The sequence below is a fragment of the Phascolarctos cinereus genome, unplaced genomic scaffold, assembly GCF_003287225.1.
Source record: "Phascolarctos cinereus isolate Bilbo 61053 unplaced genomic scaffold, phaCin_HiC Scaffold_2;HRSCAF=192, whole genome shotgun sequence".
Lineage (NCBI taxonomy): Eukaryota > Metazoa > Chordata > Mammalia > Diprotodontia > Phascolarctidae > Phascolarctos > Phascolarctos cinereus.
In genome coordinates, this window is record NW_027555625.1 from 214030721 (window position 1) to 214050598 (window position 19878).

The following is a 19878-nucleotide window of genomic DNA, read 5'->3' on the forward strand; positions in this document are numbered from 1 at the left end:
AAATTCTTACTTTGTGATGGAAATAGATAATAGAATATCCTTTAAAACTTTTTGGTACAATGTATTCAGAAAGTACAATGTGTCAAACGCTTTTTAGGGAGAAGGAAGAGAGGGGAGAACATAACTGATTTCATCAGTGAGGGGACTTCATGTGATAGAAATGCCCTCCCCTCCTTGCAAATTTGTATCTCATATGTAACATTCAAGTGTATGTGTATCAGGAGGACTGGGGAATTGAGATGTTAAATAACTAGCCTATGATCATTCAGTCATTTTGTGTCAGAGGTAGCACTTGAACTCAAGTTTTCCTGTCTACTGTCCTCTATCCAGAATATCTGACTGCTTCCTGCCTTATACACAGCAGACATGGAACAAATCTGTGATGGATTTAAGTGTATGTTTCGTGAAGAGTTATCATCCCTCAATTTTTTCTTCAAGATATCCTAACTCATCTGAATTACCCTACATACAAGTTATGCATATATTTTCCATTCCAGCAAGTTTTTTACTACATTATTAACAAATATTCCAACACTATGTGAAAAACACTGTGCTAGCAATAGAGATGTATCTTGCTATAAAAATAACAGCAATTTGCATTTACACAGCACTTTAAGGTTTGCAAAAGTCTACAAATATCTCATTTTATCCAACAACCCTGCAAGGTAGGTGCTATTATTATCTCCATTCTACAGATGAGAAAATTGAAGCATAGAGATATTAAGCAACTTGCCCATGGCCACACACCTAGTAAGTGTCTTAGGCTTCATTTGAACTCAAGACCTCATAACTATAAGTTCAATACTCTTATCTGCTGCTGCCTCCAAGAAAATTGCATCTAGTTGGGTAACAGCATATAAGGTAATATGAATATATGTATAAATATAAACTTATCCAAATGGCTGTTCTCAACATCAAAAGAAACCTTCAAAAGTTGTACGTTTGATTCCAATAATGCTATTACACAAAAGGAATTTTTCTGCAGCTCCTCTTTTGCCTTCAGAGGTTGAAGAAATCTTTTGAATAACCTCAATAGTAACAAACTCTTCCTTTCAGAGTAAACTTGATTTTTATAATCAAAATTAATAATAATTGAATTTACATAGTACTTTAAAGGCTTACAAAGTGCTTTGCATATGCTGTCTCAGACTCACAATAATCTCATGAGGTAAGCATTACTATTATCCCCATTTTACAGACAAGGAAACTGAGAGGTGATGTGACCTGTCCAGGGTTACACAGCTAGCAAATATTTGACACAGGATTCAAACTCAGGTCTTTTGACTGACTCCGATGATGTAACCACCATTACAGCCAGTTACGAATGTCCTATTACAATATATTACTTTAGCATCAAGGTGACATTGAGTTTTTTAGATGGTCATGTCAAAGCCAGATGAACGCAAAGCTCAAAAAGATCCTACCAAACTGGAAAGACTTCTAACACAAGCAGAAATGAGAGGACTACCTAGTTCAGGTGATGATTTTTTTCAACTACAATTCATTAAAACCTTCTATTAAAGCATAAAGGAATTCCAAATTCCTATGGAGGAGAGTGGACTTACACTAACAAAATCATGAAAAATATATCACCTATAATAACCTAATTATTGTTAACCTTATTAAATGATCAAGCTAGGTCATATAATCTCAAGATGACAGAATTAGAGCTGGAAAGAACCTTAGAAGCTAACAAATCCAATCCCATCACTGACAGACCGAGGCTGTCAGTTAAGTGAACTGCCCAGGGTCTCACAGCTAGTGTCTAAAGTAGAATTTGAATCAAGGCTGCCTTCCTGACTCAAAGTCCAGTATCATATCCACTATGCTATACTGCCTATCCTACTAATTAATAAGGTAACACAATTTTCCCAAAATCAAAGGTTGACTATTAACCATGTTTTCTTGTAACTCAAGCTGAAAGTATTTCCAAAAGAAAAATTCCAACAATACTTGAGCATTAGTAATATTATCGAACTAAGTTTAGAACATCTCATGGTGAGACCACTCTTAGAGTGTTCTTTACACATTAAAAAAAAATCCTACTGGGAAATATATAATAAATACTTGGTGAAATACACACACACACACACACACACACACACACACACACACACTGCTATCAAAGTTTTGTAGAGGGAGAAATCACTGTTACTAGAAATAGGAATGTGCACAGTCCACCCAAAAGATAGAGAGAAATCTTAGCTGGTGCAAATGGTGTTCAATGGGGGAGATAGAGAAATAAGTGGGACCAGCTGATGGAGATTGAGCTCTACTATTTTTCATATCGTTACACAGAAGTGGAAAAAATATAAAGTAGTCAGCAAAATTTACCATAAGTACTGTACTTAAAACCAAAAGCCATGGCATATTTCTCATGAAGTTCAAAACAGATTTATAATCAATGTGATAGTGTACTGCAGAACATTATTTTGCCATTTAGGTAGTAGGGCCCTTTAAGCCATGGAAAGCAAAAGTTGGTGCTTAATCTTGCCCCAGACCTCTTTCCTCCTAAATCTAAACAACAGTGAAATGTACTTTTGCATAGCTCAGCATAGCCATACCTCCAACACAAATGGATAAGAAAGCTTGCAATATAATTGCTTTAGATAATTATGTTTATACCAGAGACCAGGACACCTGGTCTGGTTTGTGTGATTTCTGACCCATAATAATGGGGTGCTCGGGTGCTTGTGCTTGTACTTGTGCCCCAATTTCTCCCTAGTCTCAGAAACACTGTCTCTAACAACCATTTCCCAGCCCAAGGACACTGTGCTTAGCAGTTATTCATGCATGGGCCTCAGCATGACCGTTATCTCTCTCCCTGGTACAGCTACACAGAGCTGGGCTGCTCAGGCCCCAGTCCTTAGATTATGTCTCTGGAAGCCTCCCAATTCCTCAGTAAGTTCCTGTGTTGTGAGAAAGCTTTCCCTTGTTGAAGAGCATTCTCTCATCAAGACAGAGGGAGAGGAGTGTCCTTGACCAGCCCAAGAACTCTTCCTCCTGCCAGACTCCAAAGATCCATCCCCCTCCCTGTCCGGTATACTCCCCGTACTTTCCCATCCATAGTCCCCAAAGACAACTGCACCTTTGGATTACCTCATCAGTGTTCCGGGCATTTCTTTCCCATACTCTTTTCCATATAAACCCTAGCTCGACCCCTGATAGGGGCTGCTTGATTTGGATGTGCATACCCCTGGCAGCTGCGCACTAATAAATCCACATCCTAAATTACGTCTGGGTCTCGCTCGCTGATTTCTTGGTACAACAATAGCATCCCATAGAAAGAGAATTTCAACCTAAGAACTAAGCAAATTATGTTCCAGAACATCTCTAAAGATTATTGATTATAAACTCCTGTGCTAGTCCACATTGATTACCAAACCATCATTCAAGTGGATTTACTTCATACCACTATGGTGTCAGAACATTCAGTGCTTTGAGGTAAGTGTTAATATATCCATCCATGTGCCCCATAGATGACACTTTTGACCTTTCAGGCAGCTATCAGATCTCAACAGATAGCCTACACTGTCTGATTACTATAGAACACAAATTTGTTTAGACAAATTTCAGACCTACAATAGCTATCAAAGCACCAAAAGTCTAAACGGATTTTCCTTATCTGGATTTTTTTAAATACAAGATCACAGGATTTAGAGTTAGAAAGGACTTTAAAAATCATCTATTCCAATTCCCTTTAAAGACGGAAGAAACTAAGACTTAGAGAAGTGATTTCCCCAAAGTCATACAAGCACGAAGTATCCAACAACAGAATTCAAACTAAAGTTCTCTGACATAACAATATCACACATCATATTCCTAACGCATAATGATTAACTAACTCTCAACAGACAGGAAGACTTTCCCAATCCCTCTTAATTGGACTGCCTTCCATATGTTAATTTGTCCTATTTATCCTAGTATAGATTGCTTTGTATGTATCTGTCTTGTTATCTCCCCCATTAGACTGTAAGCATCTTTTGCCTTTTTGTATCCCCAGAGCTTAGCAAGTGTCTAGCACATAGCAGGCACTTAATAAATGTTTACTAACTGGTTGATTTCATTGCACTTCTGTGCCTCCTTTTCTATTCTCCAATAAAAATAAAAATAAATAGTTAAACGTTGGTACCAGTTACAAGAACTGGAGTTGAACAGAGCTTGACTTTTTTTCTAGCAGACACCTTAAGACGCAGGACATAAAACTAAGCACATTCCTCTTGCCTCACTTCCAATTTGTTTTCTGTTTAGCAGCCCTGTTATTTATGTACTTCACATTCAGTCTTGTGTGAAGTACTTTTTTTGTTAGGCAGCTAGGTGGTAAAATGGACATAGCACTGGGCTATATATCCTGAGTTTAAATCTAGCACAAGGATACTTATTACCTGTGTTACCCTGGACAAGTCATAATCTCTTAGCCTTCATGTTCTTCATTTGTGAAAGGAAATTAAGAGGTTAGAATCAACAGCCTCTAAGGTCACTCCCAACTCTAAATCTATGATCCTATGAACACTGTCAAAAAAAAAATCCACTGATGACAGCCAATGCGAACAAGAGCACACACACACTTCTGGGCATGCAATGTTTAACAACAGAATCCAAGATCAATTTTCTTCCCATAAAATGTATAACGGAAAGCAGGATGGGAGGGACAGACAGAGGGAAGGAAGGAAGAAAGGAATTCATTAAATACCTACTACTATGTGCCAGACACTGTGCTAAGCACTTTACAAATATTATCTCATTTTATCCTCACAGCAACCCTGGGAAATAGGTGCTATTATCTTCATTTTACAATTGAGTAAACTGAGACAGAGTTGAAATTTGTTCCAGATTAAACAGCTACTAAGTGTCTAGCTTGGATATAAACTCAGTTCTTCCTGACTTCAAGCCCAGCATCTATCCATTGTGCCACCTTGCTACCTCACTTAGCAAATATTATCTCATTTGATCCTCACAACACCCCTGGAAAGTAGATGCTATTATAATCTCTACATTACAGTTAAGAAAACTGAAGCTGACAGAAGTTAAATGATTTGTCCAGGGTCACAGTAAGCAAGGTTGTATTTGAATCCAGGTCCTCTTGATTTCAGAACCAGCATTCTATCCACTAAGCACCTACCTACCTGCCTATATACAGTATAAGAGAATAATTTCTAAATGAGACTGTAATAAGGTCAGGAGACTATAATAAGTTTTATCATAATTGCTTTTTTAAAAAGTGTAGAGCCAGGGGCAGCTAGGTGGTGCAGTGGATAGAGCACCGGGCCTGAAGTCATGAGGATCTGAGTTCAAGTCCGGCCTCAGACCAAACACTTGACACGCACTAGCTATGTGACCTTGGGCAAGTCATTTAACTCTGACTGCTTCACTTAAAAAAAAAAGTGTAGAGCCAAAGTGCTTACCATACCATTCACACAGCCCAATCAACATTACTACATGGGGGGGGGGGGAGAGAAATGAAGGACTGTCTGGAACATAATAATTTTACAGATATTTCCTTGCAGGAATTTCCTTCTTACATTATACTAAGTAGTTTCAGGAGAATGAAGATAACTAATTGAATGAATGAAAAGGCATTAAGAGCTCACTGGCATCAAAATTTGGTTGAATCTGAACAGTTTATAATTTTAATAACTACAGGACTTACAAGAAGACTTTATTTTCCCGAAGTATTTAAGTTATAGTTGGAAGAATGTTTTCCATCACTTAGACAAAGGTGATGTGGTTATCAGAATTTGACCGACTTCATTAGAACTACAGAGGCTTACCTAATCTGTTTTCCCTGTCTTTTTTCTTTTTTAGAAGACACCATTTGTGAGCTTGATCAAATAGCTAAAACCTCAAGAACTCAATGAGTCTGGACTTCACTGATGTCACATAAGAACAGAGTAAAAAGATTCTTTGCCCAGAGAGTAAAGAGAATTCTCAGTGTAGAAATACATTCTGATGATACAAATTTGGAAGTCATCCACAACTGATATATACCACATTTTGCAATATTTAGTGCTTCAGGCACTAGAAGACTGAATGACTTAACCAAGGCAGTTAGCTAGAAGAAAGTCTTGACTCCAAATTCATTGCCCTTTGCACTATACATACAACTATATTATATATTATATATATATATATATATATATATATATATCATTTCTATGCATGATTCCCAGATCTATATCCAGTCCTAGTCTCCATCCTATGTACATCCTTATGTACGTAAAGTACATAAGAAGCTTAATAGGTACCAAATTTTTTTAAAAAATTTATTGATCTCTAGAGCAAGAAGAGTATGAGGTATTATGTATAAAAGAAACTACCTCCCCCCACCCATCCTATCTATCCTATAACACAAATCCACATTCCCCACTGTTAATTGGACATTTTGAAATGGATGTCCCACAGGCAGCTCAAACTCAACCTGCTCAAACAGAACTTCCTATCTTTTACAGAAACCTGTCATGTCATTGAACTCCCCCTTCTCACTGCTGAGAGCATCGCCATCTTTCCAAGTAAATAAGCTTGCAACTTCAGTTCTTCAACTTCTTCAACTCCTCACCTGAATTCACTTCACAAATACAAGTTATTGTCAAGTCTTATCTTTTCTACCTTCCCAAAATTTCTCACATATATCCTTTACTCTCCACTCACTTAGCTACCACCCTTGTACAAACACTCTCACCTGGACTACTTACTGTAAATAGCCTTCTAACTGGTTTCTGTATTTCAAATCTCTCCCCCCCTCCAAACCATCTTCTAGCTCTCCTATCAAAGTGAATTTTCCTAAAACAAAGATCTGACACATGACAACCTCAAACTTGGTCAATTCCAATGAATCCCTATTACCTCCTGTACAAAATACAAATTCCTATGTTTGGCATTTAAACTCTTCACAACCTGGCCCCTTCCTATCTTTCTAATCTTCTTACACATTCATCCCCCTTCAAGCACTTTATGGTTCTATAATACTGGCCTACTTCTTGTTCCTCACACCCACTGCTTCATTTCCCATTTTGATGCCTTTGCACTGGCTATCTCTCAGGCCTAGAATGCTCTCCATACTCAAGCCCTTAGAATCCCTGACTTCTTTCAAGATTCAGCTCAAGTACCACTTGTCTTTTTATCTACAGTGCTTTTTATGTACCACACATGTCCTCCCCATTAGAATCAAAGTTCCTGGAGAGCATGGTCTGTTTTTTGGGTTTTTTTGTACTTTGTATCCCTGATTCAGTTCCTGTCACACATAAACTTAATAAATGCTGGTTGATACTTAGTGATCACTTAATAAATATGCCACATTTTGCTTCATTTCTAGTCACTATATTCGACTTTCCAATAAAAAAAATCAGTGCTTATATGGGAAAAGCAGGATAAGAAGAGTAGCATGTTTGGAGGGGGAAAATGACAACATTGAAGGAGAAGGGGTTGGCAAAGGATGAAAGAGATATGTCACGGAAGCAAATAACATGAGGTTGGACAGACTTCAGGAGATAGTGAAGAATAGAATGGTCTGGCATGCTATGGTCCATAGGGTCATGAAGAGTTGGCACAACTGAACAGCAAAACAACAAACATACTGTCTCACCTAACAGAACGGAAGCTCCTTGAGAACAAGATCAATTCTTTTTTTTCCTTTTTTTTCCTTTGTATCCATAGCAACTTAAGAAATTATTGACTGTTGTTGATTCATACGCAAATATTTTTATGTAGTCAAATACTGACACTAATGATAGATTGTGGAGGTGGGAATTCCAAAAAGGTAAAATTATATATCTAAGGTCAATATCTTGATCTATATGTAGGCCAACTCCCTAAAACCAAATTCTTATGGAAAGAAAGCTGTATCAATTTTTAAAAAAAGGCACAGATCACAGGGTTCCCTGTTTTATACAAACTAAATGGGGGAGGAGGAAGAATACAGTCTATATTAAGAACAATATGATCCATATAGTCCAAATGCTACTAATTAAAGAAACCACAGCAATACATACAAATATATACAGCAAACACTCCTTTGCTACCAAATAATTTGCTTGATACCTACTTACCATCTTTATAAACTAAAACAGTCTCACCCAGACTTCACAGGACAAATCCCCTTAATAAAACGATTCAGTCAAAGGGCCACATGTGGCCTTGAGGACACAGGTTTCCCACCCCTGGACCCATCATAAAACACAATGGAATCACAGAATATCAAAGATGGAAGGAATTTCAATAGCCATCTAGTTTAAACCAGATCAGAAAAAAAGAATCCCACCTTTGACAACTGATCATCTGACTTCTATGTGAAAGCCTCCAATGCATGAGAACCCACTGCCTCCCATGCCAGCATCTTTGAGAGCTCTAATTAGGAAGTTTTTCCCTATGTTAACCTTAAATCAGTTTCTCAGCGTGAATACTCTATTTCTGGTTTTGCACTGTGGGGCCAAGTAGAAAAATGTCTAATCCCACTTCTAAATGACATCCGTTTAGGCACTTAAAGAAAGTTATCACACTCCCTTTAAATTTGCTCTCCTGTCTAATAAACATTCCTTTTTCCTTAAACTAGACCACATGGCTTAGTCCAAAGTTCTGTCAGCATTACGCTCATAAAGAATGCAGTTCAAAGAGAGTTGTCTATTTTGACTCTTAACATAAAGTGTGCAGTAGGAAACAATGAGATACATTTGTAAAGGTAGGTGATAACAAGTTGCAGAGTGTCCTGAACCCAGAAAGTGAGTCAACAAGCATTCATAAAGCTCATACTATATGTTAAACACCAAGGATACTAAAAAAGGTAAAAACTGTCCCTGACCTCAAAGGAATTCATATTCTAAATAGGGAAACAACAAAATAAATAACTAGGTAAATACAAGACACACAAATATTATCTCAATTGATCCTCACAACAACCCTGGGAGATGAGTGCTATATTTCCCGTTGTACAGTTGGGGAAACTAAGATCAACAGAGGTTAAATGACTTGCCCATGATCACACAGCTAGTAAGCGAGGCTAGATTTAAACTCTTCCAGACTCCAGATCCAGCTCTATCTACAGTGCTGCCAGCTGCTTCTGGAGTAGTAGTAGCAAACCAATTAGGGAGAAGTAGGGAAGGAGTTAAGCACTATCTCACTGCAGTGAAGGCACAGTTGAGATAAGAATACAAATTTGTAGTAGAACCAGGTAACTAGGTTTTGTGATTTCCTCCAGCTCCACCTGGGAGCAAAGGAGGCAAATGATTAGAGTAATCCAGGGCTAGGATTTGACAAGATATGAATAGGGACAGGAAAGGAGGATAAAAGAATTGAGAGAAAGTAAAAGATTATGTAGAGTTGAACTGGTTCAGCAATGGGTTAAGATAGAGAAGGGAGGACAGTGTGGTCACAGCAGGGGTGAAGACCAGGGAAAGGACTGATGGAAGAAGGGAATGAAGATCTCACTGAGGATGAAGAACAGGTTTAGTGGGGTCAATAAGGCATAGGAAAGATGGAATGATGAAAGTTTATGATCAGTTGAAAGAATTTCTGAGTTCATGAACATGAAAAGTCAAATACTTATGGGTGATGGCAAGATCAAAATTATCCAACCCCTACAATGCCCCACTTCAGATCTACTGAACTTTCCCATTGAGCTTTCTTAGAATGCTTGCTCCATAGGTAACAAACTTGCTTTCACCTTAAACCTTCCTTTCTCATTCCTTCTCTCTTCTCATACTCCCTGAAACCTAGCTCCCTCCTTACAGCTTACCCTACCACCCTTTTCAGCACTGGGTGTGGTTTCACTCATACAACTGGCTCACAAGTTGTGGTGGAAGAATCAGAATACTTCTTTCTCCCACTTTCAGACTCTCCTTCTACTACTATCATTCAGTAATCCCTCCTGCTTTGAGGTTCATTCAATCCCTATTAATCAACCAATCAAGATTCTAGTAGCTATTAACAGGACACTATTATTCTTCTACAAGTCCAGTGCCTGGCTCACAGTTTTTCTCTCCTCTCTAATTCCTGCCCTTATACTTGAGCTTTGGGGAGTCACTCAGGTGAGAGAAGTCCAGTAGAGGAGACTAGGAGAGTTCTTACAGGAAGGATGAGGGCCAAGAAAGAGTAGTACCATGAAAACCTGATGTTCTTTCAACATACATAATGATATACTTCTCTTCCTTTCCCCATAGCTTGGACTTCTTCCTGCCTGCCCCCCACCCCCATCACAGGCACCTTTTCCCCTCTTTTCAGCTTCCTTTTGTGTGTTGTCCTCTCCCATTAGATTTTAAGTTCCTTGAGGGCAGGGACTGTCTTTCTTTTTATTTATATCCACAGTGTCTGGAACTGAGTAGATACTTAATACACATTTACTGACTGATATTCCCCCAAAACAAACTGATATTCCCTCAGACACCCTAACTTCCCAATTCCTCAATTTATTCACTTGCCCTAATCAACTCTCCTACTCAACCTCGATTACCCACAGAGACGGTCATACTCTTGATCTTGCCATCATCACTCACAAATGTTCAACTTCAACATTCATAAACTCTGAAATTCCTTTATCTCATCATAATCTTTTATCATTCCATCAACATTTTTCTTTATATTCAACATGATCTTCAATCCCTCCACCTCTCAGTACTTTTTCAGGTCATCACCCCTACACTAGCTACATTCTCCTCCCACCCCTATCTTAATCCCTTGGTGAATCAGTCTACCTCTATGGTATCCTGTACTCTCAAGTCCCTTTGCTCCCTTATCCAATCACTAATCTTGCCCTGCCAAATTTTGGCTTGGATAACTCTCGCTATCTTCTGCCTTCATTCCTTCACTCCCATTCTCCTACTACCAAATGAAGCTAGATAAAATCATTTAACTGTGTTGAATAGGTTCTCCACAAATTTAGGTTACATACTTCCAAATGGTGATGCTTGATGAGCAAGGCAAACCTTTTACATCACTCTAACTGATTCACTACTCACTCGCCATTGCAGTTTTTCCAAACTTTTTCATCACTCCTCAAACTCCCATGGCTTCTCTCCCCACCTCCCTGTCGATAGGTATGGAGCCGCTGAGAACCTTGCCTCATACTTCAGTGAAAAAAAACTGAGGCCACTGACCAAGGGCTCCCTCTTCTCCCTTCCTCCTCACATCATTTAGATGCCTTCCCTCACTATCTCCTCTTTCACCTCTAACCTTCATGAAGAGATGAGCAAAAGAGCTATGCCAGAGCAAACATCTCTAACACACATGACCCCATTCTATTTTCTCCAGCAAATAGTGCCCCCTCTATCAAACCCATCCTCATTTATCTTCAATCTCTTCCTGTCTACTGGCTGCTTTCCTGCCGCCTACAAACAAGTCTGTGAATCCCTAACCCCTACTAGCTATCATCTTTTCTCTCTTCTCCTTCTTTCCTGGCTAAAGTCTCTGAGAAGGCCATGTACAAACTGATGCCTCCACTTCCTTTCCTCTCTCTCTCTTAACTCTTAGCAGTCTGGTTCCATATCACATCCTTTAAGGAAAATTCTTTCAAACTGACCAATGATCTCTCTTAATGACCAAATCTAATGGCCTTTTATCTATCCACATTCTTCTTGATATCTCTGAAGCCTTTGACACTCTTGATCATGCTCTTTTGGACACTCTCTTCTCTCTAGGTTTTCAGTAGCACTCTTTTCTCATACCTGTAGGACTCTTCCTTGTCAGTCCCCTTTCTTACATCTTGATCCACTAAACCATCTTCTCTTCTCCCTCTATACTATTTCATTTGGTAATTTCATCAATCCTATGAATTCATCTCTGTGAAGACAGAGTCTCAAATCTATTTATCCAGTCCTAAGCTCAATTCAAATCCCAAATTTCCTTGTCATCTTTCCCCAAAACAAGCCTTCCCTCTTCCCAACTTCCTTAATACTATCAAAGGTACCACCACCCTCCCCAGACATTCACACTTGCAACCTAGGTTTCATCCTCAACTCCTCACTCACTCACTCTCTTTCTCTCACCCCTCACAACCAATCTGCTGCTAAGTCCTATCATTTCTACCTTCAGGTTATCACTCATATATTATATTCCCCTACTCTCCTCTAACATTTCCATCACCCTGGTATAGGCCTTTATCACCTAACAAATGGACTTTGCAATAACCTGCTAGTTGGTCTCCCTGCTTCAAATATCTCCTCACTCCAGTTCATCCTCCATTCAGCTAAGTGATCTTTCTAAAGAGTGGGTCTGACTATGTCACTCACAGGCAAACCCCAACTGTTTGACAATTAAACGGCATTATAACCTGCCTCCTTCCTACTTTCCAGTCGTATACCTTACTCCCTCCTACTCCATGTAATCTATGATCCAATGACACTAGCCCCCTCACACAAGACATCTCCAGTCTCTGCATTTTCACCTGCTGTCCCCCATGATCTCCTCAACTTCTTGGTTTCCACGGCTTCCTTCAAGTCTCAGCTAAAAATCTCAAGTTCTTCGAGAAGCCTTTCCGGATCCCCCTTAATGCTAGTGTCTTCCCTCTGTTAATCATCTCCAAATTTTCCTGATCATGTTTGCATGTTGTCTCCTCCATTAGACTGTGAGTTCTTTAAGGGGAAAGGGCTATTTTTACATTTCTTTGTACCCCTAGTACTTAGCACACTGCTTGGCACATAGTAGGCACTTAATAAATATTCACTGGCTTGACTCCCTCTTCATCTTTACCTAGAGAATCCCTATTTTTCCTCAAAAGACAGTTCAAGTGCCACTTCCTACAGGAGGCCCTTTCCTGATTCCACCTACTAATAACTAATACTAATAACTTCCCCATTACTTTGCATTTTATCTGTAAAGGTTGTTCCAAAAGTCTTAGTGTAATTTAAAGCTTTAGCAGCTTAAAACTGCACTAAGGCTTTCGGGACATCTGTATATATTTTCCTTTTATTTATGTGTGCACATGTTGTTTCTACCCAGTAGAAAATAAGAACCTTAAAGGTAAGGACTGTTTCATTTTTCTATCTCCAGAGTTGTGTACAGTGCCTGACATATGAATCATTCCCAGGCGACTAGTAAATTTGCCTAGGTATAAAAAAAAGCATAGACATGGGATATAGCTAATGATATGAGCAATGAAGTAGAGGGGAGGAGGGGGAAGTGTTTCAAGGATCAAAAGTAAATCTTTTACAGAGTAACAGGAAGCTCACAGACCAAATTAATTCAGTTCAACAAGCATTTATTAAGCACCTACTATATATCAGCTAATATGCAATTCTATCCACTATACTATACACCATGTACTTGGCACTATGCAAAGAAGCATAAGGCGAGGTCCATATCATAAAAGGTCTTACAATTTAGATGGAAAGATCACAAATGAACAATTTAAATAAAAATTCAAAGAAATTCTGTGAACTCTAAATTTGGCACACAGCAGAATCACTTGCTGAATTTGAGTGCATAATTCTTAAAAGGAGGTAAGTTAATTTGTCTGAAGAAACCAGAATGTACTGATAAATAAGAGTTCAAGACAATAATAATAGTTATCACAAGGCAGTAAAAAAGATTAATTAGCAAACAAAAAAATACCAAAAGTAGGTACTACTAGAATTAAAATGATAACAGTCTGGGATAAGCAGGGGAGGTTTTACTCAGGATTTGAATGAATGGATAGTAGGGTAACAGGTATTCAAGAAAGCTAAGAATGACCTTGAACAAATTTTCTCAAATTTGTGATCCAGTTTATCAGAGAGGTGGGGTTCAACATGGAGATCAATTATGAAATAAAAGACTGGAAGAGTTGGTTGAGACCAGCTTTTAGAAGGCTTAGATTTAGAATACCATTCAGATCCGCAGAAATTTTGACCAACAAAACCAGTGGAAAATCACCACCATTATTCCTTACATCAACAGTTCTGACTCCAACTAACAGGCAATAGCAGTCCTAGTATAAAAGAGTCACACTGAAGGCATATACTAATAAACTTTATTTTGGTCCATAAATATGAGTTCATCCCATTTTAGAAAGCTTCCTAGTAAGAAAATAGAATTTTTCAATGCAGATTTGGCAGTTCTGTAACCTAAAGTCTTAGCAAGCTGCCTGTGGTATTTGAGAGGTGAAGTAATTTGCAATGGGTCACACAGCCATTCTGTGTGTCAGAGAGAAGACCTGAAACCAGACTTTCTTGACTTAGAGCCTATCTTTCTAACCATTAGCCAGGCAGTCTCTTACCCTACATAATCTTAGTTTAGTTACTCTATGTATATTGTACTAAACCTGTCATCCTCCCTGTCTCAGCCTATAAAGATTAGTAATCCCTAACACCCACTAATCTATAAAAAATATTTCTCAATATATCAAGTCAACAAATATCTATTAAGCTTTTATTATATATTTATGAAGCTCTTATTAGATATTAATTAAGCTCTTATTATGGCAGGTAGGTGATGCAGAACTCCAGACCTGGAATCAGGAAGACCTGATTTCAAATCTAGCCTCTGACAATGTGACCCTGGGCAAGTCACTTAACCCCATTTGCCTCAGTTTCTTCATTTGTAAAATGAGCTGGAGAAGGAAATGGCAAACCACTCCAGTATCTTTGCCAAGAAAACCCAATATGGGGTCACGAAGAGTTGAATAGTACTGAAATGACTGAACAACAACATGTATCAGTACTACACTAAGCAACGGGAGTTCTCAAACTAGGGTCCATGAACTTAAAAACAAAATTGATACATGTATTTCAGTAGAATTGGCTTCCTTTGTAATCCTGTGTACTTTATTTCAGGCATTTAAAAATATTCTGAAGAGTCCATGAAGTTCACCATACTGGCAAAGGGATCCATGACACAGAAAAGATTAAGAATTTCTGCATTAGGGATAAAAGGGGAAGGAAAAAAAAAAGCACTTCCCTCAAAGAACTCACATGCGAATGGGAGAGATGACAAATAAATAATTAAGTATGCACAAGATATACAGAATAGAAAGGTTATCTCAGAGAGGAAGGCATGAGGCAACTAGGAGGCACTGGAGAGCACTCCAGCAGAAAATGGAATCTGAGCTGTACTGAAGGAAGGTAGGGAAGCAAAGGGGTAAGAGTGAGGAAGCAGAGGGAGTGAGGAGAGGGAAAATTAGAGAAGGGAGAGCATTTCAGGCATAAGAAGAGACAGTGCAAAGGCATAGAGATGAAGATGTAGTATCCTGTTCTAACAAAACCAACAGTAGGAATGGATTATATAGTATATGGAAGATAATAAAGTATAAAAAGATTAGAACTATACACAAAGGGGACAAGTTATTAAGAGTTTTGAATGCCAAACAGACCTTTATAGTCAATCCTAGAAATAAGTACAGTCACTGGAATTTACTGAGTAGGGGATAACATGGTCATATCTACACTTTAGAAAAATCATTTTAGCAGCTGAGTGGTGGGATGAATTGGAATAGGAAGAGAATTGAGGCAGGGAAACCAATTAAAGGCTATTACAATAGTCTAAGTGAGAAGTGATAAGAACTTGAACTATAATAACCCAACTTCATAAAGTATTTACTGGGTCAGGGTTGAAATTTTCTCAATAGGCTTTGGGATAAAGAAGCAGTTGACTTCTACTTTCCATGAATTGGCCAACGGGAATAAAGTCTGCCAACTTAATACTACCATCTGAGAACCCATCATTACCTGAACCTCACATACACACACCCTCTAGAGTTGTTCCTGACCTACTGATCCTCAATTCTGAGAAACATACATACCCTACTTCTTGGAGAAAGCTCTAATGAAGTCACTACATTATGCTAATTTCGACCACTTAAAATTTATGGTGTATAATCTCAACTGTCTCAATAGCATAGAAGATTACAGTGTTGGTTTTAGAATAAAGAAAACTTGGCAGGTTCCCGGTGTCATGGCAGCTCGGAGAACCTGTTAACCGAGGGCTGCATTACGGCAGGGGACGAGGGTCACAAGTTCTTGCCCCGAGGCCAGGAGGGAGGGGAGGGCCTGCTGCGGAGGCTTAGGGGAGTGGCATGGCCCAGAAGAGCTGGGAGCTGGCCAACAACATGCAGGAAGCCCAGAGCATCGACGAGATCTACAAGTACGACAAGAAGCAGCAGCAGGAAATCCTGGCGGCCAAGCCCTGGACTAAGGATCACCATTACTTTAAGTACTGCAACATCTCAGCCTTATCCCTACTGAAAATAGTGATGCATGCTAGATCAGGAGGCAACTTGGAAGTGATGGGTTTGATGCTCGGGAAAGTGGATGGTGAAACCATGATCATTATGGACAGTTTTGCTTTACTAGTAGAGGGCACAGAAACTCGAGTTAATGCCCAAGCCGCTACATATGAACATATGGCAGCATATATAGAAAATGCAAAACTGGTGGGTCGACTTGAAAATGCAATTGGCTGGTATCACAGCCACCCTGGCTATGGTTGTTGGCTCTCTGGGATTGATGTTAGCGCCCAGATGCTCAATCAGCAGTTTCAAGAACCACTTGTAGCAATAGTTATTGATCCAACAAGAACAATATCTGCAGGAAAAGTGAATCTTGGTGCCTTTAGGACCTACCCAAAGGGCTATAAACCACCAGATGAAGGTCGCTCTGAGTACCAGACTATTCCACTTAATAAAATAGAAGACTTTGGAGTACACTACAAACAGTACTGTGCTTTAGAAGTCTCTTACTTTAAATTATCTTTGGATCAAAAATTGCTTGAACTTCTGTGGAACAAATATTGGGGTAAATACTCTGAGTTCTTCCAGCTTACTTACGAATGCAGACTATACTACTGGACAAGTCTTTGATTTATCTGAAAAACTAGAACAGTCAGAAGCTTAGCTTGGGAGGAAGTTTCATTGGGTTTAGAAACCATGACCGAAAGTCAGAAGACAAACTTGCTAAAGCAACAAGAGACAGCTGTAAGACCACCATAGAAGCTATCCATGGATTGATGTCTCAGGTTATTAAGGATAAACTCTTCAACCAAATTAATATTTCTTAAAGAATGCCATCGAGTAGTTACTCATTTATGCCTTCTTAGAGGTATTTCCTTTGTTTGACAGCCAGTATGAGAAAAATACTCAAGTTAACACTTTAAAATTGGTCATCAAAAATCTGATTTGCAGAACAAAGTGCCTTGAAATTCTATTAGTCGTATTAAAAATATTCCAGAAGACTGCTTTGGAAAACTTCTTAAGAAGAAACTAAAGAACTGTCACTTAGATATTGGCTTTTAGTTATTTATACTGATCACTGAGCTATAATAAAAATTTCTTTAAAATGAAAAAAAAGAAAAAAGAAAAAAGAAAACCTGGCTTCAAGTTCTGTCTCTGACACATACAGGTTTAGGAACCAATCTAGGCATCATCCTCAACTCTTTACTCTCCCCTTCCTTCACTATCACCACTATCCCTCCAAACAGTTGCAAAGTCTTGATGTTTCAACAACTCTACCTGTACAACATCTCACACCAATCCCTTTCTCTGGCAACTCCTCTGATTTAGGCAACTACTCTCACCTTTGCTACTGTAAAAGCCTCTCACTGGCCTCCATATAACTATAACTGGTTTTCCTGTTAACAGTCTCTACCCTCTCCAATTCATCTTATACCAAACTGACATTCTTGAGGCAAAGACAAACGTCCAAACCAGGGGTGGGAAACCTGCGCCCTCAAGGCCACACATGGCCTTCTAGGTCCTTGGGTGCAGCCTTTTGACTGAGTTCAAGTTTACAGAACAAATCCTTTTGTTAAGGGGATAACTAGACCTCCGTTAAATTACCTTCAATGGTTCCCCATTTCCTCTAGGCTAAATTATAAAAATTCCTTGGTTTAAAAGTCTTTCATAAACTGTCTTCAGCCTATCTTTCCAAGCTGTTTCCATTAACACTTCCCTCACTCTAGGCTCCAATTAAAGTGCCCTTGCTTGCCATTTCCCATACAGATAATTCACCTCCCACCTCCACGCCTTTGTATAGGCTGTCCCCCATGCCAGGAATGCACTGTCTCTGCAACTGTCTCTTGGAACCCCTAGCTTTCTTCAAGGCTCAGCTCAACTGCCTTTCTTTATCCTCAGCTGTAGTGCTCCTCCATCTCCAAGTCACTGCATTTATTTGTATATATGCCATATTTACTTATCTGGGAGCATACTGTTTCTGATCAGTAGAATATAAATTCCTTAAGGACAAGAACTTTCTCACATTTGTTCTTGTATTCCCAGCACTTAACAGTACCTAGCACATAACAGGCACTGAATAAAATTGTATTGATAGATAAAACAAAAACCGATTATGTCAATCACCTAAAATTAAAGTTTTTGCAAGAATAAAATCGACATAGATGAAAGATAAATTATGTAGCAAAAAAATTTGCATCAAATATTACTAGCAGAAGCCTAATATCCAAGATATTTCAGCAACTGACACATATTTAAGGCCTAAGTCCATTCCCCAATCGATGAGTGGTGAAAGGACATGCAGAATTCAAACGTAATCCAAACTATCAATAACTATATGAAAACATGTTCTAAATCACTAAAAATAAGAAAATTAAAACAAGTTGAGTTTCATCTCACATCCAGAAAATTGGCAAAAATGGTAAAAACAAAGATTTCATCTATATCAAAGTATTTACAGCAGTACTTTTGTGGTAGCAACTAAATGGGTACCCATCAATTGGGAAATGGCTAAATAAATTGTGATACATAACTGAAGAAATGAGGACTAAGAGAAAAATGAGAAAATTTATTTTCATAGGCTCATAGACCTAGAGCTGGAAAGAACATCATGAATACAAAATAAAATAAGCAGAACCAGAACATATATAACTACAATAATCTAAGTAGGAAAAAAGCACTACAAAGCCAAACTCTAAATAATTTTAATAACCCATATCCATAGAGACAGGAGACTACAGGGAGCACAACATTATACACATTGTCAGACAAACTCCTTCACTGTTGTGAGCTGGCCTCCAAGTCAGAAAGATCTGGGTTCAATTCAAGTCCTATCTCCTACTGGTAAGAACTATATAACCCTGGGCAAGTCACTTAATCTCTCAGTGCCCTTGGCAATTCTCTAAGACTATAAACTACAGAAAAAGTATCAACCTACACTGAGAAATGGATGTCCCCCATCGATGAAATCATAGATCCAGCCCCTATTCTTATCCATCAGTTTATACCTCTAGATGTTGATCTCCCTGACTTGATTGTAGGTTTCCTAAATTTAAAGCTGTTTTGATTTTGTCTTTGTATCCCTGATGATTGACTGAACACTTGTTCTTCACTATTTACTTCATCATTTCTCTCCATGATAGTACCAGTCTCCCATATTTGAAATATCAGTTACTTTCCTCTCTCATCTCACATAAATTACCAAGTCTTGGAATTTACTTCAACAACACTGCCTCCCATCTACACTTTCCTCTAGTCCCACTAAACAATCCACCTAGACTAATGCAATAGCATCTCTCCTCCCAATCCATCCTTCCCATTGATGAAGAATAAGAATAACCTGTACATTTCCTATGTACAGATCTTGTCATGTCATTCTTCTGTTTAAACATTTCCAACGGCCCCCAAGTAAAGTTCAGCCCTGCCTAATCTCCCACCGCTCTACAACTCCAGCCTATTACTCCCTGCCAAACACTACATTGCAATCACATTGTCCTGGATATATACTCCCCCTCCCTAATTTCATCAATTGAAAGACTAACTATCCTTTAAAGCTTAATTAAGATGCTGCCCCTTCCAAGAAGCTTCTCTGATTCTCCTTCCCCCATTCACTTCCAGCCCCTGCATAACACACTTCACAAAGCACTTCCCTCACATCTCTATTAAGCATTTTTTTTGTATCCCCCCCAGATCTACAAACAGTAGGCACAAAGTTTATTAACTGGAATACTATTGAACTGAATGGTTACCACTTG

The 19878-nt window shown here is 38.7% G+C and overlaps 1 protein-coding gene and 1 pseudogene across 8 annotated transcripts in view; one reads left to right on the forward strand and one right to left on the reverse strand.

Moving 5' to 3' along the window:
* Positions 1–19878, reverse strand: part of BIRC6 (baculoviral IAP repeat containing 6) — a 307740-nt gene that overhangs the window by 283250 nt on the left and 4612 nt on the right. The window lies entirely within an intron of this gene.
* On the forward strand, positions 15961–17033 carry LOC110198172 (COP9 signalosome complex subunit 5 pseudogene; annotated as a pseudogene).